Source organism: Paramisgurnus dabryanus, chromosome 4, assembly GCF_030506205.2.
Source record: "Paramisgurnus dabryanus chromosome 4, PD_genome_1.1, whole genome shotgun sequence".
Classification (NCBI taxonomy): Eukaryota; Metazoa; Chordata; class Actinopteri; order Cypriniformes; family Cobitidae; genus Paramisgurnus; species Paramisgurnus dabryanus.
The window spans coordinates 49,779,766-49,807,108 of record NC_133340.1 but is presented as its reverse complement, the minus strand read 5'-3'; the positions used below and the strand labels follow the sequence as shown (position 1 = coordinate 49,807,108).

The window sequence follows — 27,343 nt, the reverse complement described above, 5'->3', positions numbered from 1 at the left end:
TTTTGCAACATTAAAAGTTTATTTTAAGGCAATCATTATTCATATATATATATATATATATATATATATATATATATGTGTGATTAGCTGTAGGCCTAACTGGTTAAACTTAAAGCCGATATTTTCTATCGAACTAGTCTATTTTCTGTTCAGACACAAAGTTTTCTGATGCTGATATTATGTCAGTGTGTGTTTGTGTGGGGGTCGTGTGCTGTAATCTTTGAAAGTTTATGACCGAACCTTTATTGGGGAGCGACAAGAGATCTCCCGGACTCAGTTGGATGGAGCAGAGCTGTTATACTCAAGTCTATTGGTACGTATGTGTTTCGCTGTGTTCGTTCCAGTATTTTGTCTGATTTATTTAAAAACTAAAAATTCGATCTCTGGTATTGCAGCGAAATTGTCTAAACTGGTATTAACTATTCCTGGTAAATCGCGGAGAAGAGTGGAATGAACAAAAAAGTCAGACCGAGACTAGAACCACCAGCAGCGTAACACGGAAATCTTGGAACAAAGAGACACCGAGTGGTTCGTGTTGTCCGGTGTGTATTTATTTAATCATGTTACAATAGATTTAAACAAACTGGTTTGTTTTAATATTTTCTAATAACATGTGTTATCTGTTTTAAAGGTTTGGATATCAGCGGTAAAGCGAACGTTGTGTGTACTATTGCAAAATATATAGCGGATCTCCACGGTACGTTTATATTGTATAAGAAAAAAGTTTTAATTGTTTTATTTAGATATTTGTCCTAATAACTTGTTTTTATCTGTTTACAGGTTAGGATACAGACCACAACGCTTTGGACGTATCTTTAAAAAAGAGAAAAATCAGAGACTTTTTGGATTTGTCTGGGGGACATTTTAAACATTTTGTGACAAATTGGATTTAAAACATTTCGGATATTGGATACCTAGTTTGATATGTCCACAGAGATTGTTTAAGACGTTTTCACCTCATTTTAGGGTTTATTTTTAATTAAAGGCTTCTTAAAACATGTATGAAAATGTGTATATTATACAATGAGTCTTATATTGTCTGCTCTGACAAAAATAAATTATTATTTTAGATTTTAGGTCAAATGACTGCGTGTGTTTTATGTCAAGCGTATGCTGTTATGTTTAATGACGGCTCGTGTGTGACAGCTCGTGTTTTGGCATTCGATGTCAGCACTCACCCCTCCTCCCTACTGTCTCACAAGCCATGCATTCATTCACAGCAACACATCCGGGGTACGTGTTGTAAAGCGAGTAAAGATTTCTAAAACCCATTACGGGGGTCAAAAAAGTAAATGTTTATTTTAGATTTAGACAAATCATGAACAATGCTATAATTAAAACTTTTGTTTGTAACATCACAAGTTATTTAATTAAATATTCCATATACGGGTATAGTTTAAGCAAAGACCTGAGTCATTACTACAATCTTTAGACGATAGTCTAAACTAAATAAAATTTTAAACGGTTTCAGGAACTCTGTGAACCTTTTCATAACCTGCTCTATAGTTTTACGCGAATTAAAGATCCGGCGGAGCCTGACAAAGCGCCGGGTGTGTGTTCATATATGCCGTTTTAAAATAACCTTAATAAAATGTAATTTTGTCCACTATGGCAAAATAGGGGTTTTATTTTAGATTTAGGGGATTCTTTAACCAAGGATCTGATTAAGACATGCACCGATGGTGTCAGAGAACTTGTATCTGACGTTAATAAACTTTTTAAATGTTTTTAAGACGTCTTAACCACATTTTAGGGTTTATTTTTAATTAAAGTATTCTTAAAACATGTGTGAATATGCGCATATTATACAAAGAGTCTTATATTGTCTGCTCTGACAAAAAAATAAATTATTATTTTAGATTTTAGGACAAATGTCTGCGTGTATCTTATAAATACAACTTGATAATACGTTTGTTTTGTCAAGAGACTTTTTTAAAGTCACACAAGAATAAAATATTTTAGTTGTAACTGGTTACCCTTAAATGTACTATTATCTATTTAACTATAAGCTATATTTTTCTGATAAGCCTTAAACAGAAGCTGCTCTGTGAGCGTCTGGGTGTTTGAGATAATTCACATTAGGGGGCTGCTTGTAAACTAATGTCTTTTAAAACCGCCGTGGTAATGTGTAATATGATAACTCTGTCAAAAAGTAAAAGGTTTATTTTAGATCACAACCTATTTTATGGCAAACAATGCAGTATCTAAAAGTTTGTAACAACACAATTTATTTAATGAAATATTCAGCATGGGTATAGCACTGTGCCAAAACCACCGGGGTCCGCCAATAACACATTCTTTAGATTAAGGCTTTTTATTTTTAACTAAATAAAATCTTAATCTTTTCATGCACAATATTCTGTTCACACCATTAGATTGCGGTCCTGCGCTTACAATAGAGAACATAAGCGGATGCGTGTTCATATCCATACGTTAAGAAACTTTTTTAAACGATTAAAGACATTGTCAATTAATCTTCTGGGGTTTGTTTTTAAAAAATGACACCTTAAAATCAACTGTGAATATGTGTTTATTACACAATAAAATGTAATTCTGTCCGCACCGTTATAATAAGGGTTTTATTTTAGATTTGGGACTTTCTTTAACCAAATGCGTGTACCAAAGTTGTCAGAAAACGTAGGCTGATGCTCTCTTATATATGGTGTTAAGAACCTTTTAAACGTTTTAAGATATTTCACACCCTCTTCTGGGTTAAATTCATTAATGTCATCTAACATCCACATGTGTACATGTGTATTTACGATAAATGTAACACGGTAGGCATTGTCAAAATAAAAGGTTTCTTGAACATGTTATTCCAGCGTGTGTTTCTCGTCTTGCGAGTGTTCGACATATTTATTGATGTGGAAAAAAGTTTGTTGTTTTGGACGATCAGTTTCAGTCTCTCTCTCTATCACAATCCGTTAGCAACCAGCAGACAACCCCAGCTGTCTGAACAGCGATGATGTTCAGCGGACCGTATAGCCTACTGTTTCTAAAAATCTGTGTTGGTAAAATAAGTGTAATTCACCCCACCCATTGACAATAACTAAAAGGGTTATTTTAGATTTTAGATAGAGCACCAGAGCCTATTTTTTTTTATTGGCAAACACGGGGGATCTTATAGTTTGTAACAGTACAAAATTATTTAATGAAATATTCAGTACGTTTATATTTAAGCAATGAATTGTACCAAAACCTCCATAGGTCTACTATTCTTTAGACATAAGTCTATTTATTTTAAACTAAATAAAAGCTGATTCGCATCACGAGATCTGTGAAGCATTTCAAGCAGGGGGTTCTGTTCAAGCCATTAAAGATCGGGGCTCCGGCGTTCACAATAGAATATACGCAGATCCGTGCATATATCGGCCATTAAGAAACTTTTAAACGATTAAAGACATTTTCATCTCATATTCTGGGTCTGTTTTAATATCATGACACCTTAAAACCAATTGTGAATATGTGTTTATTACACAATAAATGTAATACTGAGAGCTATGGCTATATAAAGTTATTTTAGGCATATCATTATCCCATACTAATAAGATAATGATTAAAGCATGTTATTGCATAGCGCAATAAACACATGCACTCACATATCTATGGTTTTTAAAAACAAAACTTTTTAATGTTTAAGACATTTTGACCCCATTTCCTGGTTTTTTGTCCGCTGTGGATACCAACCTCTATGTGTTTATTATACAACAAATGCAATTCTGTCAGCATTTCTAGTTTTAGAACGCCTCTGATTTAAACATGCGGGTTTTTAAAATGAAACGGCCATGTGACTTTTATGACAAAAGCTATTCGATCTTAATTTTTTGTTTTAACATCCAAAAGTTTTTATACACATTCCATAATTAAACATCTAGGTGTGTATGAGTAAGTTTATATCTAATGTCACACGAGCGGTACCAAGTCGCGCTTGTGTCTGTGTGTGTGTGTGTGTGCATCCAGTCTGTTTTTGTGGGGGCGTGTTTATGAGCCCGTGTCTTTGCAAGGTGTGTGTGTGTGGGTGTGTGTGTGTTTGCATGGGGGTCTATGATGTCTCTGTTTGTTACTAAAGCTTTGATATTAAGTCTGTGTCCTCATTGACAATAAGTAAGGGTTTTTAGATGCAGGCTTCATTACACAGATACTGATTAAATCATGTTATCCATTATTTGCGATTTAAAGAAACTTAAAAGGTTTAAGACATTTTATCTCACATTGTGGTGTTGTTTTTAATTAATGTAACCTTAAACCCCCTCTGTTATCCATTTAGGGAACAATAAAATGTTAGCAAATATTATTTATCAAAGTTGACGATGTTATAAGCCAGGATGTCACTAACGTGACAACAAACATTTTCTTTAAAGACAAAACATTTAACAAAATTGCCAAGGCTTACAGAGACACACTAGACTTTTTTTTTTGTTGTGTGTGTGTGTGTGTGTGTGTGTGTGTGTGTGTGTGTGTGTGTGTGTGTGTGTGTGTGTGTGTGTGTGTGTGTGTGTGGTTTTTGTTAAACATGATTGTGTGCTACCATTAAACTATCTATATCAACAACACCAGATAGGATGTACCTCTACATAACAGTAAAATCATGTACATATATTAATTAGGTAAACCTTAACACTTATTTAAAAAATAAAAATATACTATTCGAACATCCTAACCTGATATAGGATAGATTAGGTTTTAAGGTCAACCAGTGTGTATAGCTTTACGACTTACAGCACAAAACACCCCTCAATGACAGGAGCAATGACAGGATCTTTATGATGTGGAGCAGACCATTGTTTTGTCTGAGGGATAGGTTCAACTTAGGTTAACATCTATCATTGCATAATAAGCAAACATGAAATTATATTTCACCTATGGTTTGTTACTGATGTTCCTAGTTTCGCGTATTTTTTCTGAAACAAACTTTTCTTTTCAAACTCAGTTGATGTCTAACTAATGTCTGAGATTTTGTAAATTCATCAGATGGTCTTACGTGTGTACTTCTTAAACAAACTTTTCTTTTCAATCTTAGACAGCCTTCATAGGTTTGTCTTTCGATAAGTTGTTCATAGTTTTTATGTGGTAGTGTCAACTTATGTCTGAGATTTTGTAAATTCATCAGATGTTTCTTACGTGTATATTTTCTTAAACAAACATTTTTCTGTTTTTCCAAACTTAGTTAGGATACACCCCTTTGTCGCCTCAAACACATGATCAAAGTTTTTTCTTCGCTAGCGTCAACTAATGTCTGAGATTTTGTAAATTCATCAGAGGTTTCTTACGTGTATATTTTCTTAAACAAACATTTTTCTGTTTTTCCAAACTTAGTTAGGATACACACCTTTGTCGCCTCAAACACATGATCAAAGTTTTTTCTTCGCTAGCGTCAACTAATGTCTGAGATTTTGTAATTTCATCAGATGGTCTTACGTGTGTATTTCTTAAACAAACATGTTGCGTTTCAATCTTAGGCAGAGTTCATACGTTTGTTTTTTCACAAGTTGTTCATAGTTTTTCTACGCTAGTGTCAACTTATGTCTGAGATTTTTTGTAAATTCAACAGATGCTGCTTACTTGTGTATTTTCTTAAACAAACTTTTCTTTTCAATCTTAGGTAGTCATCATACTTTTCGGCTCTACATACATTTGTTCAAAGTTTCTCGTAGCTAGTGTCAACTCATGTCTGAGATTTGTAAATTCATCAGATGTTCTTACATGTGTATTTTCTGAAACAAACTTTTCTTTTCAATCTTAGACAGTCTTCATACGTTTGTCTTTCGATAAGTTGCTCATAGTTTTTATGAGGTAGTGTCAACTAATGACAGAGATTTTGTAAAATCATCAGATGTTCATAGTTGTGTCTGCACAGACAATATTATACTTATAACAGTCGTCTTGTTTTCTTTTGTACGTGACAACATATATCTGTGATTGTTTTATGAACACAGATGGTTTCATTTCTGTAGTTTATGTAACACTTTGTCAAACTCTTAAAGGTTGTACTAACTGTTTAAAACAACAATGCAAAGTGTTTTAGATTCACTTGATAAAACTTTTACATCATAACAAACTAGGATAGCAATATGTTTGAATCTGTAACAGGTGATACCACCATTAGCGTGATGTACATAACAAAGTCTGCAAATAATAAAGTTTGATTAGGTTTTTATTTAGTAAACCTTTTAACATAAAGTGTAGAGTCTTTTGTATGTAACAACAAAGATGCGATGAAACAACGCAAAACAAGAGAGGATGCGTTTGTTAAACCACATATCAATTAAGATGCATACATCTACAAATGGGGCAATGTTTGAAATAGTTTGGCCGTATAGCCTTTAAATTCGGGACCAATAGATTAAAAACAATGCCCCATTTGTAGATGTATGCATCTTAATTGATATGTGGTTTAACAAACGCATCCTCTCTTGTTTTGCGTTGTTTCATCGCATCTTTGTTGTTACATACAAAAGACTCTACACTTTATGTTAAAAGGTTTACTAAATAAAAACCTAATCAAACTTTATTATTTGCAGACTTTGTTATGTACATCACGCTAATGGTGGTATCACCTGTTACAGATTCAAACATATTGCTATCCTAGTTTGTTATGATGTAAAAGTTTTATCAAGTGAATCTAAAACACTTTGCATTGTTGTTTTAAACAGTTAGTACAACCTTTAAGAGTTTGACAAAGTGTTACATAAACTACAGAAATGAAACCATCTGTGTTCATAAAACAATCACAGATATATGTTGTCACGTACAAAAGAAAACAAGACGACTGTTATAAGTATAATATTGTCTGTGCAGACACAACTATGAACATCTGATGATTTTACAAAATCTCTGTCATTAGTTGACACTACCTCATAAAAACTATGAGCAACTTATCGAAAGACAAACGTATGAAGACTGTCTAAGATTGAAAAGAAAAGTTTGTTTCAGAAAATACACATGTAAGAACATCTGATGAATTTACAAATCTCAGACATGAGTTGACACTAGCTACGAGAAACTTTGAACAAATGTATGTAGAGCCGAAAAGTATGATGACTACCTAAGATTGAAAAGAAAAGTTTGTTTAAGAAAATACACAAGTAAGCAGCATCTGTTGAATTTACAAAAAATCTCAGACATAAGTTGACACTAGCGTAGAAAAACTATGAACAACTTGTGAAAAAACAAACGTATGAACTCTGCCTAAGATTGAAACGCAACATGTTTGTTTAAGAAATACACACGTAAGACCATCTGATGAAATTACAAAATCTCAGACATTAGTTGACGCTAGCGAAGAAAAAACTTTGATCATGTGTTTGAGGCGACAAAGGTGTGTATCCTAACTAAGTTTGGAAAAACAGAAAAATGTTTGTTTAAGAAAATATACACGTAAGAAACCTCTGATGAATTTACAAAATCTCAGACATTAGTTGACGCTAGCGAAGAAAAAACTTTGATCATGTGTTTGAGGCGACAAAGGGGTGTATCCTAACTAAGTTTGGAAAAACAGAAAAATGTTTGTTTAAGAAAATATACACGTAAGAAACATCTGATGAATTTACAAAATCTCAGACATAAGTTGACACTACCACATAAAAACTATGAACAACTTATCGAAAGACAAACCTATGAAGGCTGTCTAAGATTGAAAAGAAAAGTTTGTTTAAGAAGTACACACGTAAGACCATCTGATGAATTTACAAAATCTCAGACATTAGTTAGACATCAACTGAGTTTGAAAAGAAAAGTTTGTTTCAGAAAAAATACGCGAAACTAGGAACATCAGTAACAAACCATAGGTGAAATATAATTTCATGTTTGCTTATTATGCAATGATAGATGTTAACCTAAGTTGAACCTATCCCTCAGACAAAACAATGGTCTGCTCCACATCATAAAGATCCTGTCATTGCTCCTGTCATTGAGGGGTGTTTTGTGCTGTAAGTCGTAAAGCTATACACACTGGTTGACCTTAAAACCTAATCTATCCTATATCAGGTTAGGATGTTCGAATAGTATATTTTTATTTTTTAAATAAGTGTTAAGGTTTACCTAATTAATATATGTACATGATTTTACTGTTATGTAGAGGTACATCCTATCTGGTGTTGTTGATATAGATAGTTTAATGGTAGCACACAATCATGTTTAACAAAAACCACACACACACACACACACACACACACACACACACACACACACACACACACACAACAAAAAAAAAAGTCTAGTGTGTCTCTGTAAGCCTTGGCAATTTTGTTAAATGTTTTGTCTTTAAAGAAAATGTTTGTTGTCACGTTAGTGACATCCTGGCTTATAACATCGTCAACTTTGATAAATAATATTTGCTAACATTTTATTGTTCCCTAAATGGATAACAGAGGGGGTTTAAGGTTACATTAATTAAAAACAACACCACAATGTGAGATAAAATGTCTTAAACCTTTTAAGTTTCTTTAAATCGCAAATAATGGATAACATGATTTAATCAGTATCTGTGTAATGAAGCCTGCATCTAAAAACCCTTACTTATTGTCAATGAGGACACAGACTTAATATCAAAGCTTTAGTAACAAACAGAGACATCATAGACCCCCATGCAAACACACACACACCCACACACACACACCTTGCAAAGACACGGGCTCATAAACACGCCCCCACAAAAACAGACTGGATGCACACACACACACACACAGACACAAGCGCGACTTGGTACCGCTCGTGTGACATTAGATATAAACTTACTCATACACACCTAGATGTTTAATTATGGAATGTGTATAAAAACTTTTGGATGTTAAAACAAAAAATTAAGATCGAATAGCTTTTGTCATAAAAGTCACATGGCCGTTTCATTTTAAAAACCCGCATGTTTAAATCAGAGGCGTTCTAAAACTAGAAATGCTGACAGAATTGCATTTGTTGTATAATAAACACATAGAGGTTGGTATCCACAGCGGACAAAAAACCAGGAAATGGGGTCAAAATGTCTTAAACATTAAAAAGTTTTGTTTTTAAAAACCATAGATATGTGAGTGCATGTGTTTATTGCGCTATGCAATAACATGCTTTAATCATTATCTTATTAGTATGGGATAATGATATGCCTAAAATAACTTTATATAGCCATAGCTCTCAGTATTACATTTATTGTGTAATAAACACATATTCACAATTGGTTTTAAGGTGTCATGATATTAAAACAGACCCAGAATATGAGATGAAAATGTCTTTAATCGTTTAAAAGTTTCTTAATGGCCGATATATGCACGGATCTGCGTATATTCTATTGTGAACGCCGGAGCCCCGATCTTTAATGGCTTGAACAGAACCCCCTGCTTGAAATGCTTCACAGATCTCGTGATGCGAATCAGCTTTTATTTAGTTTAAAATAAATAGACTTATGTCTAAAGAATAGTAGACCTATGGAGGTTTTGGTACAATTCATTGCTTAAATATAAACGTACTGAATATTTCATTAAATAATTTTGTACTGTTACAAACTATAAGATCCCCCGTGTTTGCCAATAAAAAAAATAGGCTCTGGTGCTCTATCTAAAATCTAAAATAACCCTTTTAGTTATTGTCAATGGGTGGGGTGAATTACACTTATTTTACCAACACAGATTTTTAGAAACAGTAGGCTATACGGTCCGCTGAACATCATCGCTGTTCAGACAGCTGGGGTTGTCTGCTGGTTGCTAACGGATTGTGATAGAGAGAGAGACTGAAACTGATCGTCCAAAACAACAAACTTTTTTCCACATCAATAAATATGTCGAACACTCGCAAGACGAGAAACACACGCTGGAATAACATGTTCAAGAAACCTTTTATTTTGACAATGCCTACCGTGTTACATTTATCGTAAATACACATGTACACATGTGGATGTTAGATGACATTAATGAATTCAACCCAGAAGAGGGTGTGAAATATCTTAAAACGTTTAAAAGGTTCTTAACACCATATATAAGAGAGCATCAGCCTACGTTTTCTGACAACTTTGGTACACGCATTTGGTTAAAGAAAGTCCCAAATCTAAAATAAAACCCTTATTATAACGGTGCGGACAGAATTACATTTTATTGTGTAATAAACACATATTCACAGTTGATTTTAAGGTGTCATTTTTTAAAAACAAACCCCAGAAGATTAATTGACAATGTCTTTAATCGTTTAAAAAAGTTTCTTAACGTATGGATATGAACACGCATCCGCTTATGTTCTCTATTGTAAGCGCAGGACCGCAATCTAATGGTGTGAACAGAATATTGTGCATGAAAAGATTAAGATTTTATTTAGTTAAAAATAAAAAGCCTTAATCTAAAGAATGTGTTATTGGCGGACCCCGGTGGTTTTGGCACAGTGCTATACCCATGCTGAATATTTCATTAAATAAATTGTGTTGTTACAAACTTTTAGATACTGCATTGTTTGCCATAAAATAGGTTGTGATCTAAAATAAACCTTTTACTTTTTGACAGAGTTATCATATTACACATTACCACGGCGGTTTTAAAAGACATTAGTTTACAAGCAGCCCCCTAATGTGAATTATCTCAAACACCCAGACGCTCACAGAGCAGCTTCTGTTTAAGGCTTATCAGAAAAATATAGCTTATAGTTAAATAGATAATAGTACATTTAAGGGTAACCAGTTACAACTAAAATATTTTATTCTTGTGTGACTTTAAAAAAGTCTCTTGACAAAACAAACGTATTATCAAGTTGTATTTATAAGATACACGCAGACATTTGTCCTAAAATCTAAAATAATAATTTATTTTTTGTCAGAGCAGACAATATAAGACTCTTTGTATAATATGCGCATATTCACACATGTTTTAAGAATACTTTAATTAAAAATAAACCCTAAAATGTGGTTAAGACGTCTTAAAAACATTTAAAAAGTTTATTAACGTCAGATACAAGTTCTCTGACACCATCGGTGCATGTCTTAATCAGATCCTTGGTTAAAGAATCCCCTAAATCTAAAATAAAACCCCTATTTTGACCGCGGTCAAGCCAGCCGCTGTTCGAAAATACATGGTCAAGCCAGCCGCATTTCAAATTAAGCGTGTGCGCCTATTACTATACATACGGTAATTTCAAGAAAAGCAGAAAGAACGCGCTTTTCAGAGCGCTTGGTTTCCTCTCGCTCGCTTTCTCTCTCTCTCGCTCTCTCTCTCTCTCTCTCTCTCTCTCTCTCTCTCTCTCTCTCTCTCTCTCTCTCTCTCTCTCTCTTTGTCTCTTTCTTTCTTTCTCTCTCTCTCTGTCTGTCTCTCTTTCTCTTTCTTTCTTTCTTTCTCTGTTTTTTTCTCTTTCTTTCTCTCTTTCTGTCGTTCTCTCTCTGTCAATTTTCAATTTAAAGAACTTTATTGGCATGATTGTGTCACTTACTATATTGCCAAAGCATTATACATAAAACAAGAAACATACAGTAACACAATATTAACAAACATTAAGGTGCAATTAAGCTAAGGTGCTGGGTGATGGATGAAGTACTACTGCAAATAAAATAAAATAGAATCAGAGGATATTTGCAATATAAAGTAGACTTTGAAATATAAACATATGAAGTATACAAATGTACATTTATGGAGGCACATGAGAGGTAAAATAAAAGTACTGTACAAGATCAGGGCTGTAGATTATTTCTGATGGTGTGTAACTGATTAATGAATTTAGCAGCAGCTGATGGGTGTCTGTCTTCCCCCAGTAACATCTTCATTTGATCTGAATCTGAAGAGCTATGAAACTCTGCTATGAGCTTTGAGATTTTGTCTCTCTCTGTCCCTTTCTCTCTCTATCTCTCTTTCTTTCTCTCTCTCTCTCCGTCTCTCTCTCTTTCTCTCTTTCTTTTTTCTCTTACTTTCTTTTTCTTTCTTTTTTCTCTCTTTCTTTTTCTCTTTCTTTTTCTCTTTCTTTCTCTCTTTTTGTATTTCTCTCTTACTCTCTCTCTCTCTCTCTCTCTCTCTCTCTCTCTTCCTTTCTTTCTTTCTCTTTCTTTCTCTCTTTCTGTCTTACAGTATAAACACTTAATTTAAATAAAGTATAAAAAAAAACTATGATCTGTTTTTGAAGGGGACGTCCCATACAGTATGCATAGCTCATATTTAACCATTTCACTGCATCATTTCGAAATATATACATCACTCCACTTCAGAGGCCTATAAACATTTCATTTCAAAAGAGTAGAAAAAAAGGATGATCTGTTTTTTAAGGGGACGTCCCATACAGTATGCATACCTCATATTTAACCATTTCACTGCACCATTTTCGAAATATATACCATCACTCCACTTCAGAGGCCTATAAACACTTCATTTCAAAAGAGTAGAAAAAAAGGATGATCTGTTTTTTAAGGGGACGTCCCATACAGTATGCATACCTCATATTTAACCCTTTCACTGCACCATTTTCGAAATATATACCATCACTCCACTTCAAAGGCCTATAAACACGTCATTTCAAAAGAGTAGAAAAAAAGGATGATCTGTTTTTGAAGGGGACATCCCATACAGTATGCATACCTTATATTTAACCATTTCACTGCACCATTTTGGACATACTGTATATACCATCACTCCACTTCAAAGGCCTATAAACACTTCATTTCAAAAGCGTAGAAAAAAATGATGATCTGTTTTTGAAGGGGACATCCCATACAGTATGCATACCTCATATTTAACCATTTCACTGCACCATTTTCGAAATATATACCATCACTCCACTTCAGAGGCCTATAAACACTTCATTTCAAAAGAGTAGAAAAAAAGGATGATCTGTTTGTGAAGGGGACGTCCCATACAGTATGCATACCTTATATTTAACCATTTCACTGCATCATTTTGGAAATATATACCATCACTCCACTTCAAAGGCCTATAAACACTTCATTTCAAAAGAGTAGAAAAAAAGGATGATCTGTTTGTGAAGGGGATGTCCCATAGAGTATGCATACTTCATATTTAACCATTTCACTGCATCATTTTGGAAATATATACCATCACTCCACTTCAAAGGCCTATAAACACTTCATTTCAAAAGAGTAGAAAAAAAGGATGATCTGTTTGTGAAGGGGACGTCCCATAGAGTATGCATACTTCATATTTAACCATTTCACTGCATCATTTTGGAAATATATACCATCACTCCACTTCAAAGGCCTATAAACACTTCATTTCAAAAGAGTAGAAAAAAATTATGATCTGTTTTTGAAGGGGACATCCCATACAGTATGCATACCTTATATTTAACCATTTCACTGCACCATTTTCGAAATATATACCATCACTCCACTTCAGAGGCCTTTAAACACTTCATTTCAAAAGAGTAGAAAAAAAGGATGATCTGTTTGTGAAGGGGACATCCCATATAGTATGCATACCTTATATTTAATCATTTCACTGCACCGTTTTGGAAATATGTACCATCACTCCACTTCAAAGGCCTATAAACACTTCATTTCAAAAGAGTAGAAAAAAAGGATGATCTGTTTTTTAAGGGGACGTCCCATACAGTATGCATACCTCATATTTAACCATTTCACTGCACCATTTTCGAAATATATACCATCACTCCACTTCAAAGGCCTATAAACACGTCATTTCAAAAGAGTAGAAAAAAAGGATGATCTGTTTTTGAAGGGGACATCCCATACAGTATGCATACCTTATATTTAACCATTTCACTGCACCATTTTGGACATACTGTATATACCATCACTCCACTTCAAAGGCCTATAAACACTTCATTTCAAAAGCGTAGAAAAAAATGATGATCTGTTTTTGAAGGGGACATCCCATACAGTATGCATACCTCATATTTAACCATTTCACTGCACCATTTTCGAAATATATACCATCACTCCACTTCAGAGGCCTATAAACACTTCATTTCAAAAGAGTAGAAAAAAAGGATGATCTGTTTGTGAAGGGGACGTCCCATACAGTATGCATACCTTATATTTAACCATTTCACTGCATCATTTTGGAAATATATACCATCACTCCACTTCAAAGGCCTATAAACACTTCATTTCAAAAGAGTAGAAAAAAAGGATGATCTGTTTGTGAAGGGGACGTCCCATAGAGTATGCATACTTCATATTTAACCATTTCACTGCATCATTTTGGAAATATACCATCACTCCACTTCAAAGGCCTATAAACACTTCATTTCAAAAGAGTAGAAAAAAAGGACGATATGTTTGTGAAGGGGACATCCCATATAGTATGCATACCTTATATTTAACCATTTCACTGCATCATTTTGGAAATATATACCATCACTCCACTTCAAAGGCCTATTAACACTTCATTTCAAAAGAGTAGAAAAAAAGGATGATCTGTTTGTGAAGGGGGCGTCCCATACAGTATGCATACCTTATATTTAACCATTTCACTGCACCATTTTGGACATACTGTATATACCATCACTCCACTTCAAAGGCCTATAAACACTTCATTTCAAAAGAGTAGAAAAAAAGGACGATATGTTTGTGAAGGGGACATCCCATATAGTATGCATACCTTATATTTAACCATTTCACTGCATCATTTTGGAAATATATACCATCACTCCACTTCAAAGGCCTATTAACACTTCATTTCAAAAGAGTAGAAAAAAAGGATGATCTGTTTGTGAAGGGGGCGTCCCATACAGTATGCATACCTTATATTTAACCATTTCACTGCACCATTTTGGACATACTGTATATACCATCACTCCACTTCAAAGGCCTATAAACGCTTCATTTCAAAAGAGTAGAAAAAAAGGATGATCTGTTTGTGAAGGGGGCGTCCCATACAGTATGCATACCTTATATTTAACCATTTCACTGCATCATTTTGGAAATATATACCATCACTCCACTTCAAAGGCCTATAAACACTTCATTTCAAAAGAGTAGAAAAAAAGGATGATCTGTTTGTGAAGGGGACATCCCATATAGTATGCATACCTTATATTTAACCATTTCACTGCATCATTTTGGAAATATATACCATCACTCCACTTCAAAGGCCTATAAACACTTCATTTCAAAAGAGTAGAAAAAAAGGATGATCTGTTTGTGAAGGGGACGTCCCTTACAGTATGCATACCAATAGTGCAGTGAAATTATTAAATATGAAGTATGCATACTGTATGGGACGTCTTCTTGAAAAACAGATCATATTTTTTTCTACTCTTTTGAAGTGAAGTGTTTATAGGCCTTTGAAGTGGAGTGATGGTGTATATGTCCAAAATTGTGCAGTGAATTGGTTAAATATGAGGTGTGCATACTGTATGGGATGTCCCCTTCACAAACAGATCATCCTTTTTTTCTACTCTTTTGAAATGAAGTGTTTATAGGCCTCTGAAGTGGAGTGATGGTATATATTTCGAAAATGGTGCAGTGAAATGGTTAAATATAAGGTATGCATACTGTATGGGATGTCCCCTTCAAAAACAGATCATAATTTTTTTCTATTCTTTAAAAATGAAGTGTTTATAGGCCTTTGAAGTGGAGTGATGGTATATATGTCCAAAACGGTGCAGTAAAATGGTTAAATATGAGGTATGCATACTGTATGGGACGTCCCCTTAAAAAACAGATCATCCTTTTTTTCTACTCTTTTGAAATGAAGTATTTATAGGCCTCTGAAGTGGAGTGATGGTATATATTTAGAAAATGGTGCAGTGAAATGGTTAAATATAAGGTATGCATACTATATGGGATGTCCCCTTCACAAACAGATTATCCTTTTTTTCTACTCTTTTGAAATGAAGTGTTTATAGGCCTTTGAAGTGGAGTGATGGTATATATTTCCAAAATGATGCAGTGAAATGGTTAAATATGAAGTATGCATACTGTATGGGATGTCCCCTTCACAAACAGATCCTCCTTTTTTTCTACTCTTTTGAAATGAAGTGTTTATAGGCCTCTGAAGTGGAGTGATGGTATATATTTCGAAAATGGTGCAGTGAAATGGTTAAATATAAGGTATGCATACTGTATGGGACGTCCCCTTAAAAAACAGATCATCCTTTTTTTCTACTCTTTTGAAATGAAGTGTTTATAGGCCTTTGAAGTGGAGTGATGGTATATATTTCGAAAACGGTGCAGTGAAATGGTTAAATATGAAGTATGCATACTGTATGGGATGTCCCCTTCACAAACAGATTATCCTTTTTTTCTACTCTTTTGAAATGAAGTGTTTATAGGCCTTTGAAGTGGAGTGATGGTATATATTTCCAAAATGATGCAGTGAAATGGTTAAATATAAGGTATGCATACTGTATGGGACGTCCCCTTCACAAACCGATCATCCTTTTTTTCTACTCTTTTGAAATGAAGTGTTTATAGGCCTCTGAAGTGGAGTGATGGTATGTATTTCGAAAATGGTGCAGTGAAATTGTTAAATATAAGGTATGCATACTGTATGGGATGTCCCCTTCAAAAACAGATCATAATTTTTTTCTACTCTTTTGAAATGAAGTGTTTATAGGCCTTTGAAGTGGAGTGATGGTATATATGTCCAAAATGGTGCAGTAAAATGGTTAAATATGAGGTATGCATACTGTATGGGACGTCCCCTTAAAAAACAAATCATCATTTTTTTCTACTCTTTTGAAATGAAGTATTTATAGGCCTCTGAAGTGGAGTGATGGTATATATTTCGAAAATGGTGCAGTGAAATGGTTAAATATAAGGTATGCATACTGTATGGGACGTCCCCTTAAAAAACAGATCATCCTTTTTTTCTACTCTTTTGAAATGAAGTGTTTATAGGCCTCTGAAGTGGAGTGATGGTATATATTTCGAAAATGGTGCAGTGAAATGGTTAAATATAAGGTATGCATACTGTATGGGACGTCCCCTTAAAAAACAGATCATCCTTTTTTTCTACTCTTTTGAAATGAAGTGTTTATAGGCCTTTGAAGTGGAGTGATGGTACATATTTCCAAAATGGTGCAGTGAAATGGTTAAATATAAGGTATGCATACTATATGGGATGTCCCCTTCACAAACAGATCATCCTTTTTTTCTACTCTTTTGAAATGAAGTGTTTATAGGCCTTTGAAGTGGAGTGATGGTATATACAGTATGTCCAAAACGGTGCAGTGAAATGGTTAAATATGAAGTATGCATACTGTATGGGATGTCCCCTTCACAAACAGATCCTCCTTTTTTTCTACTCTTTTGAAATGAAGTGTTTATAGGCCTCTGAAGTGGAGTGATGGTATATATTTCGAAAATGGTGCAGTAAAATGGTTAAATATGAGGTATGCATACTGTATGGGACGTCCCCTTAAAAAACAGATCATCCTTTTTTTCTACTCTTTTGAAATGAAGTATTTATAGGCCTCTGAAGTGGAGTGATGGTATATATTTAGAAAATGGTGCAGTGAAATGGTTAAATATAAGGTATGCATACTATATGGGATGTCCCCTTCACAAACAGATCATCCTTTTTTTCTACTCTTTTGAAATGAAGTGTTTATAGGCCTTTGAAGTGGAGTGATGGTATATATTTCCAAAATGATGCAGTGAAATGGTTAAATATGAAGTATGCATACTGTATGGGATGTCCCCTTCACAAACAGATCCTCCTTTTTTTCTACTCTTTTGAAATGAAGTGTTTATAGGCCTCTGAAGTGGAGTGATGGTATATATTTCGAAAATGGTGCAGTGAAATGGTTAAATATAAGGTATGCATACTGTATGGGACGTCCCCTTAAAAAACAGATCATCCTTTTTTTCTACTCTTTTGAAATGAAGTGTTTATAGGCCTTTGAAGTGGAGTGATGGTATATATTTCGAAAATGGTGCAGTGAAATGGTTAAATATAAGGTATGCATACTATATGGGATGTCCCCTTCACAAACAGATCATCCTTTGTTTATACTCTTTTGAAATGAAGTGTTTATAGGCCTTTGCAGTGGAGTGATGGTATATATTTCCAAAATGATGCAGTGAAATGGTTAAATATAAGGTATGGATACTATATGGGATGTCCCCTTCACAAACAGATCATCCTTTTTTTCTACTCTTTTGAAATGAAGTGTTTATAGGCCTTTGAAGTGGAGTGATGGTATATACAGTATGTCCAAAATGGTGCAGTGAAATGGTTAAATATGAAGTATGCATACTGTGTGGGATGTCCCCTTCACAAACAGATCATCCTTTTTTTCTACTCTTTTGAAATGAAGTGTTTATAGGCCTTTGAAGTGGAGTGATGGTATATACAGTATGTCCAAAATGGTGCAGTGAAATGGTTAAATATGAAGTATGCATACTGTGTGGGATGTCCCCTTCACAAACAGATCATCCTTTTTTTCTACTCTTTTGAAATGAAGTGTTTATAGGCCTTTGAAGTGGAGTGATGGTATATACAGTATGTCCAAAACGGTGCAGTGAAATGGTTAAATATGAAGTATGCATACTGTATGGGATGTCCCCTTCACAAACAGATTATCCTTTTTTTCTACTCTTTTGAAATGAAGTGTTTATAGGCCTTTGAAGTGGAGTGATGGTATATATTTCCAAAATGATGCAGTGAAATGGTTAAATATAAGGTATGCATACTGTATGGGACGTCCCCTTCACAAACCGATCATCCTTTTTTTCTACTCTTTTGAAATGAAGTGTTTATAGGCCTCTGAAGTGGAGTGATGGTATGTATTTCGAAAATGGTGCAGTGAAATTGTTAAATATAAGGTATGCATACTGTATGGGATGTCCCCTTCAAAAACAGATCATAATTTTTTTCTACTCTTTTGAAATGAAGTGTTTATAGGCCTTTGAAGTGGAGTGATGGTATATATGTCCAAAATGGTGCAGTAAAATGGTTAAATATGAGGTATGCATACTGTATGGGACGTCCCCTTAAAAAACAAATCATCATTTTTTTCTACTCTTTTGAAATGAAGTATTTATAGGCCTCTGAAGTGGAGTGATGGTATATATTTCGAAAATGGTGCAGTGAAATGGTTAAATATAAGGTATGCATACTGTATGGGACGTCCCCTTAAAAAACAGATCATCCTTTTTTTCTACTCTTTTGAAATGAAGTGTTTATAGGCCTCTGAAGTGGAGTGATGGTATATATTTCGAAAATGGTGCAGTGAAATGGTTAAATATAAGGTATGCATACTGTATGGGACGTCCCCTTAAAAAACAGATCATCCTTTTTTTCTACTCTTTTGAAATGAAGTGTTTATAGGCCTTTGAAGTGGAGTGATGGTACATATTTCCAAAATGGTGCAGTGAAATGGTTAAATATAAGGTATGCATACTATATGGGATGTCCCCTTCACAAACAGATCATCCTTTTTTTCTACTCTTTTGAAATGAAGTGTTTATAGGCCTTTGAAGTGGAGTGATGGTATATACAGTATGTCCAAAACAGTGCAGTGAAATGGTTAAATATGAAGTATGCATACTGTATGGGATGTCCCCTTCACAAACAGATCATCCTTTTTTTCTACTCTTTTGAAATGAAGTGTTTAAAGGCCTCTGAAGTGGAGTGATGGTATATATTTCGAAAATGGTGCAGTGAAATGGTTAAATATAAGGTATGCATACTGTATGGGATGTCCCCTTCAAAAACAGATCATAATTTTTTTCTACTCTTTTGAAATGAAGTGTTTATAGGCCTTTGAAGTGGAGTGATGGTATATATGTCCAAAATGGTGCAGTAAAATGGTTAAATATGAGGTATGCATACTGTATGGGACGTCCCCTTAAAAAACAGATCATCATTTTTTTCTACTCTTTTGAAATGAAGTATTTATAGGCCTCTGAAGTGGAGTGATGGTATATATTTCGAAAATGGTGCAGTGAAATGGTTAAATATGAGGTATGCATACTGTATGGGACGTCCCCTTAAAAAACAGATCATCCTTTTTTTCTACTCTTTTGAAATGAAGTGTTTATAGGCCTTTGAAGTGGAGTGATGGTATATATGTCCAAAATGGTGCAGTGAAATGGTTAAATATAAGGTATGCATACTATATGGGATGTCCCCTTCACAAACAGATCATCCTTTTTTTCTACTCTTTTGAAATGAAGTGTTTATAGGCCTTTGAAGTGGAGTGATGATATATACAGTATGTCCAAAACGGTGCAGTGAAATGGTTAAATATGAAGTATGCATACTGTATGGGATGTCCCCTTCACAAACAGATCATCCTTTTTTTCTACTCTTTTGAAATGAAGTGTTTATAGGCCTCTGAAGTGGAGTGATGGTATATATTTCGAAAATGGTGCAGTGAAATGGTTAAATATAAGGTATGCATACTGTATGGGACGTCCCCTTAAAAAACAGATCATCCTTTTTTCTACTCTTTTGAAATGAAGTGTTTATATGCCTTTGAAGTGGAGTGATGGTATATATGTCCAAAATAGTGCAGTGAAATGGTTAAATATGAGCTATGCATACTGTATGGGACGTCCCCTTAAAAACAGATCATCCTTTTTTTCTACTCTTTTGAAATGAAGTGTTTATAGGCCTCTGAAGTGGAGTGATGGTATATATTTCGAAAATGATGCAGTGAAATGGTTAAATATGAGCTATGCATACTGTATGCGACGTCCCCTTCAAAAACAGATCATAGTTTTTTTTATACTTTATTTAAATTAAGTGTTTATACTGTAAGACAGAAAGAGAGAAAGAAAGAGAAAGAAAGAAAGGAAGAGAGAGAGAGAGAGAGAGAGAGAGAGAGAGTAAGAGAGAAAGACAAAAAGAGAGAAAGAAAGAGAAAAAGAAAGAGAAAAAGAAAGAGAGAAAAAAGAAAGAAAAAGAAAGTAAGAGAAAAAAGAAAGAGAGAAAGAGAGAGAGACGGAGAGAGAGAGAGAAAGAAAGAGAGATAGAGAGAGAAAGTGACATAGAGAGACAAAATCTCAAAGCTCATAGCAGAGTTTCATAGCTCTTCAGATTCAGATCAAATGAAGATGTTACTGGGGGAAGACAGACACCCATCAGCTGCTGCTAAATTCATTAATCAGTTACACACCATCAGAAATAATCTACAGCCCTGATCTTGTACAGTACTTTTATTTTACCTCTCATGTGCCTCCATAAATGTACATTTGTATACTTCATATGTTTAAATTCCAAAGTCTACTTTATATTGTAAATATCCTCTGATTCTATTTTATTTGCAGTAGTACTTCATCCATCACCCAGCACCTTAGCTTAATTGCACCTTAATGTTTGTTAATATTGTGTTACTGTATGTTTCTTGTTTTATGTATAATGCTTTGGCAATATAGTAAGTGACACAATCATGCCAATAAAGTTCTTTAAATTGAAAATTGACAGAGAGAGAACGACAGAAAGAGAGAAAGAAAGAGAAAAAAACAGAGAAAGAAAGAAAGAAAGAGAAAGAGAGACAGACAGAGAGAGAGAGAGAGAAAGAAAGAAAGAGACAAAGAGAGAGAGAGAGAGAGAGAGAGAGAGAGAGAGAGAGCGAGAGAGAGAGAAAGCGAGCGAGAGGAAACCAAGCGCTCTGAAAAGCGCGTTCTTTCTGCTTTTCTTGAAATTACCGTATGTATAGTAATAGGCGCACACGCTTAATTTGAAATGCGGCTGGCTTGACCATGTATTTTCGAACAGCGGCTGGCTTGACCGCGGTCTATTTTGCCATAGTGGACAAAATTACATTTTATTAAGGTTATTTTAAAACGGCATATATGAACACACACCCGGCGCTTTGTCAGGCTCCGCCGGATCTTTAATTCGCGTAAAACTATAGAGCAGGTTATGAAAAGGTTCACAGAGTTCCTGAAACCGTTTAAAATTTTATTTAGTTTAGACTATCGTCTAAAGATTGTAGTAATGACTCAGGTCTTTGCTTAAACTATACCCGTATATGGAATATTTAATTAAATAACTTGTGATGTTACAAACAAAAGTTTTAATTATAGCATTGTTCATGATTTGTCTAAATCTAAAATAAACATTTACTTTTTTGACCCCCGTAATGGGTTTTAGAAATCTTTACTCGCTTTACAACACGTACCCCGGATGTGTTGCTGTGAATGAATGCATGGCTTGTGAGACAGTAGGGAGGAGGGGTGAGTGCTGACATCGAATGCCAAAACACGAGCTGTCACACACGAGCCGTCATTAAACATAACAGCATACGCTTGACATAAAACACACGCAGTCATTTGACCTAAAATCTAAAATAATAATTTATTTTTGTCAGAGCAGACAATATAAGACTCATTGTATAATATACACATTTTCATACATGTTTTAAGAAGCCTTTAATTAAAAATAAACCCTAAAATGAGGTGAAAACGTCTTAAACAATCTCTGTGGACATATCAAACTAGGTATCCAATATCCGAAATGTTTTAAATCCAATTTGTCACAAAATGTTTAAAATGTCCCCCAGACAAATCCAAAAAGTCTCTGATTTTTCTCTTTTTTAAAGATACGTCCAAAGCGTTGTGGTCTGTATCCTAACCTGTAAACAGATAAAAACAAGTTATTAGGACAAATATCTAAATAAAACAATTAAAACTTTTTTCTTATACAATATAAACGTACCGTGGAGATCCGCTATATATTTTGCAATAGTACACACAACGTTCGCTTTACCGCTGATATCCAAACCTTTAAAACAGATAACACATGTTATTAGAAAATATTAAAACAAACCAGTTTGTTTAAATCTATTGTAACATGATTAAATAAATACACACCGGACAACACGAACCACTCGGTGTCTCTTTGTTCCAAGATTTCCGTGTTACGCTGCTGGTGGTTCTAGTCTCGGTCTGACTTTTTTGTTCATTCCACTCTTCTCCGCGATTTACCAGGAATAGTTAATACCAGTTTAGACAATTTCGCTGCAATACCAGAGATCGAATTTTTAGTTTTTAAATAAATCAGACAAAATACTGGAACGAACACAGCGAAACACATACGTACCAATAGACTTGAGTATAACAGCTCTGCTCCATCCAACTGAGTCCGGGAGATCTCTTGTCGCTCCCCAATAAAGGTTCGGTCATAAACTTTCAAAGATTACAGCACACGACCCCCACACAAACACACACTGACATAATATCAGCATCAGAAAACTTTGTGTCTGAACAGAAAATAGACTAGTTCGATAGAAAATATCGGCTTTAAGTTTAACCAGTTAGGCCTACAGCTAATCACACACACATATATATATATATATATATATATATATATATATATATATATATATATATATATATATATATATATATATGAATAATGATTGCCTTAAAATAAACTTTTAATGTTGCAAAACTGTAGATTCAACAACACACACCCGCAGTGTGACAGACAGTATTGAGAAGCGCACGGGTCGAAAAGGGAGGGGTGATAGACAGCAAATGTCACAAACACAACCTGTCATTAAACATAACAGCATACGCGTGACATAAAACACACTCAGGAAAAACAATCACTCTAAATGACCGGCAATAAACCCATTAAATACTCTCTGTCTAAAGTTGACAACTTGTACAGATTTTGATTGATGGGCCCGCCCCCCTATCAAAGGGGTCATAAAAACGACCTGTCAGACAGCAACTGTCACCGGGTGGGGGAGGGGGTCATAAAAGTTTGACGAATGCTGGCCCGTTACAACTACTTAGGTTGTACAAACTAGCTATTGTGAGATGAGTACCTTTACTAAAACAAATTATGTGAATGCCTTGTTAAAGAGAAAAGTTTTAAGTCTAGATTTAAAGGTGTCTACTGTGTCTGATTCTCGGATATCGATTGGTAAATCATTCCAAAGCTTAGGGGCTAAGTAGGAAAAGGATCTGCCACCTTTAGACACTTTTGATATTTTAGGGATAATTAAGAGACCAGAATTTTGTGATTGCAGAGCACGTGCAGTGTTGCCAACTATTTTCAATGGAAAGTAGCTAAAGCTTGCTTGGAAAGTCGCTAAATGTCGCTAGATTACGTCATTGCGTCATTAGCATAACAGTGATGTCATCACGTTGTATTTGCATTTTTACTACATTGGCTTTTTCACATTTCTCTTTCTCAATGAACAATCACAAATGAAATTTTAATACACATGAATTCATAAAAATGTTTTCTCGTTAATTTACCTGCTTTTGTTCTCATGGAACAAAATATGTTCATGTTTATATGTCCAAATAGTCCAGTTTTAACAAATATGAGGATAAACTGATAAGTGATATGAAACATTGTTTTGTAGGTATATAGGTCATTAACGCGTCAACTCCTTTCACTTCGTCTGTTCTGAATGCGCTGCTGCTCAGCTAACTCAAATACATTTATTTTTGTACAGTGATTTATTTTATTGAAAGACCATTTACATCCCGCCATAAATATAAGCCATCGCGGGATCAGGCAGCTCCGGCTTCCCACATGCACGTTATGCCGTCTGGACGCAGAGAGATGAACATCATCTCCTGCCCTGACTGCAGCTGGGAGAGACTCTGGTCTGCTGCGCGAGGACTAGGCTGCCTGTGAGTGCTTTGGGATGGGGTGGAGCCCACGGAAGCAGCGGTAGCTGCTCGTTGAGAAGAGTGAATGATACGTTCTTTCAAGTCACAAAGTCTCCAACACGCCAGAAAAAGTCGCTAGATTTGTCGCTAGTCGCTTTTTTAAAAATAAGTCGCCAAATGGGTCTGAAAAGTCGCTAAATCTAGTGACAAAGTCGCCAAGTTGGCAACACTGAGCACGTGATGGATTGTATTCTGATAGTAATTCTCTAAGATATGAGGGTGCTAGGCCATTTAAGGCTTTGTAGGTGATTAGTAATATTTTAAATTGTATGCGACATTTAACTGGTAGCCAGTGTAAAGATGCCAGAATTGGACTTATGTTGTCATACTTCTTAGATAGAGTAAGCACTCTTGCAGAAGCGTTTTGAACTAGCTGAAGCTTGTTTACCTGATTAGCATGGCATCCTCCGAGTAACGAGTTACACAGTAGCGTAACGAGCCAACACCGGGCCCCTAAGCAGGATTATCAAGGCGGGCCCTTTACTACAGCACGTGATGATGCAATGTCCACAAGTAGGCTACAATGAATGGGACAGGACAGGATCATAGAGACATGAGATGACTGACAAAATCAGAAATAGCCTACGTGCACCACAACAAAAACATAACATCGGTGACAGCGCACCATAACATATGAAACAACACTGCTGGTGACAGCACACTATAACATTTTGTTACTCACTGCTATGACTACACACACATACACCTAGGTCAAAATACATAAAAAAGATGCTCACTTTCATTCAGGGGTTAAATTGGGATTTGTTATGTGAGGGGGTACTTCAATGGGTAACATGTTTAATACTGATGACAGCAAAGCCACTGGTGTGTTTCAATGACATTCTGGACCTCTGATAGGATTTGATAAGTTTCAGCTTTAAAGCCTTGCCAGAGGTTGACCCCAAACATTTTAAAAAGAGCATCTGAATTTTAAATGATGCAAATCTATGAGTTTGACACCCTATATCCATTTGTTCCACATGTCATTATGCACAATTGATCACATTAAGGAAGTTAAAAGAATTAACCTCCTTGAATAATTCTAGGCATAAGATACCCAAAAAGACTCTTACATGTCTTATAAATTAGCCATAGAGATTCCCTATGCTGGTCAGTAGCTAAAACAATCATATAGTTAGGTTTGATTTGTGTAATCAAAATACATTATTTTATTAAACTATGCCTATACAATGAGTTATATCCAGTGTTATCCAGTTAACATACTGTAATTAGATGAGTGACATACATACTTTAATTCTTACACGTTTCTAGTCTTCTATTAAGTTTTCTCGACGTGGGCACCATTCTTACCTCTCTCTCTTTCGCTCGCTCTCTCTCTCCTCTACAATGTCAAATGATCCTGTGTGAGAGGGGGTTCTTGCAGTTCTGAGTTTTTTCGCTTGAGTTGCATAACTTGCGCGAAGACGCAAGGGGAAACGCGTGTTTTCGCGGCAATTGCGCCGCCCAATTCGCGTCATTTGCATCGCCCTGTGAGGACGCACCTGGTTGCGTCTTTGCATTGACTTTGTATGTAATCTGTTCGCGCAAATCGTTAAACTTGCGTTGGTGAGTATGCCCTATAATGAATGGAAACGCATTATTCCCTTCACTTCAGTGCACACGCACCAGCGCAGCGAGTGCACGCGCACAAGCGCAGCTGGTACACTGGCAAGAGCAGAGCATCAGCCTATGTGCCGGGGCTTAGCCCCGGACGGCCCCGTTGAAAACCCGTGAGAAAGCCTGGGAAGAGCGGATAGCAACGAATATGTGATAGGGCCCGCAGACTGTCAATCAAATTCTTCCAGATCGGGCGGGCCCCTGATTGGTCCGGGCCCGTAAGCAACGCTTACCCTGCTTACCGATAGTTACGCCCCTGGAGTTACAATAGTCTATTCTAGATGTAGCGGTGAATTTCACTACCATGTAGGGGTAAGTTAAACTTCTGCTGCAGTATATTTTGGACGACTAGAGAAATGACAGAGCTATGTCTTCAAACCCTAGAACATTTATTTTCTGTACTTATTTATATAAGTATGTTTTTATCTGCCTTACTATGTGTGCTTTTGTCATTTAACAATAGCGACTGATGAGGATTTGAGGCTCTGAAGTTCAATAATGTACACGGCACCTACTCAGAGTATGACAACACTGATTAACTCCTCTTCCCCTCTACCAGCCCATAAGACAGAGAAAATGCCCCTACTCCAAAATAACAGAAGTTGAATTTATTTCTACAGTGTTTGGTAACACAACAGAAATATATATGTATGTATGTATGTATAAAATAAAATGAAATAATGGAAAAACACAATCTCTTCCTTTGTTAGAGACCAATAAAAGTGACAGTATATAAGAAAACAAGTTTAAATGTTTTCCTTTCTATATATCCTGCTAAGCTTTAAATTCAGCTCTGTGTATCGTACTTTACTGATATACTTCACACAAACCCAGAATTAGGTGAAATACATCTTTCCAAAATTAAATAAAATAAAAAATGTTCAATAAGCCAACTATTCAAAGTAGCTCTTCGAAATACAGTGCAAAATACTGTGTAAAAGGTTCAGTACACCAACTATTGAAAGGTAATGCTTCAAAAAAAATACAGTTCAAAAATATAGTGCAAAATATAGTTCAAGATACAGTTCAGAAATGTTTAGTACACCAACCAGTCAAAGTTATACTTCAAAAAATACAATTCACAGTCTTTTCATGAAAGTCAACATACCTGGGTGAGCATTATAACTCAACATCATTCTTGTTACCTCATTACAGAACTGGCAGGTGCTGGAGCGTCCGAATATGGCAGGGTATCAGTTAGTCTATCCG

At 35.2% G+C, this 27,343-nt stretch overlaps 3 long non-coding RNA genes across 3 annotated transcripts in view; 2 read left to right on the top strand and 1 right to left on the bottom strand.

Moving 5' to 3' along the window:
• LOC135736114 (uncharacterized) overlaps positions 1-27,343 on the top strand; it is a 377,783-nt gene that overhangs the window by 61,710 nt on the left and 288,730 nt on the right. The gene's annotated exons all lie outside the window — the stretch shown is intronic.
• LOC135764743 (uncharacterized) lies at positions 120-1,076 on the top strand. The gene is made up of 3 exons (XR_010540258.2): positions 120-542; positions 632-697; positions 781-1,076. It is a non-coding gene; the product is annotated as an uncharacterized lncRNA (long non-coding RNA).
• Positions 22,163-22,948, bottom strand: LOC135764742 (uncharacterized). Its single transcript, XR_010540257.2, has 3 exons — positions 22,697-22,948; positions 22,542-22,607; positions 22,163-22,458 (listed from the first exon to the last, which is right to left on the bottom strand). It is a non-coding gene; the product is annotated as an uncharacterized lncRNA (long non-coding RNA).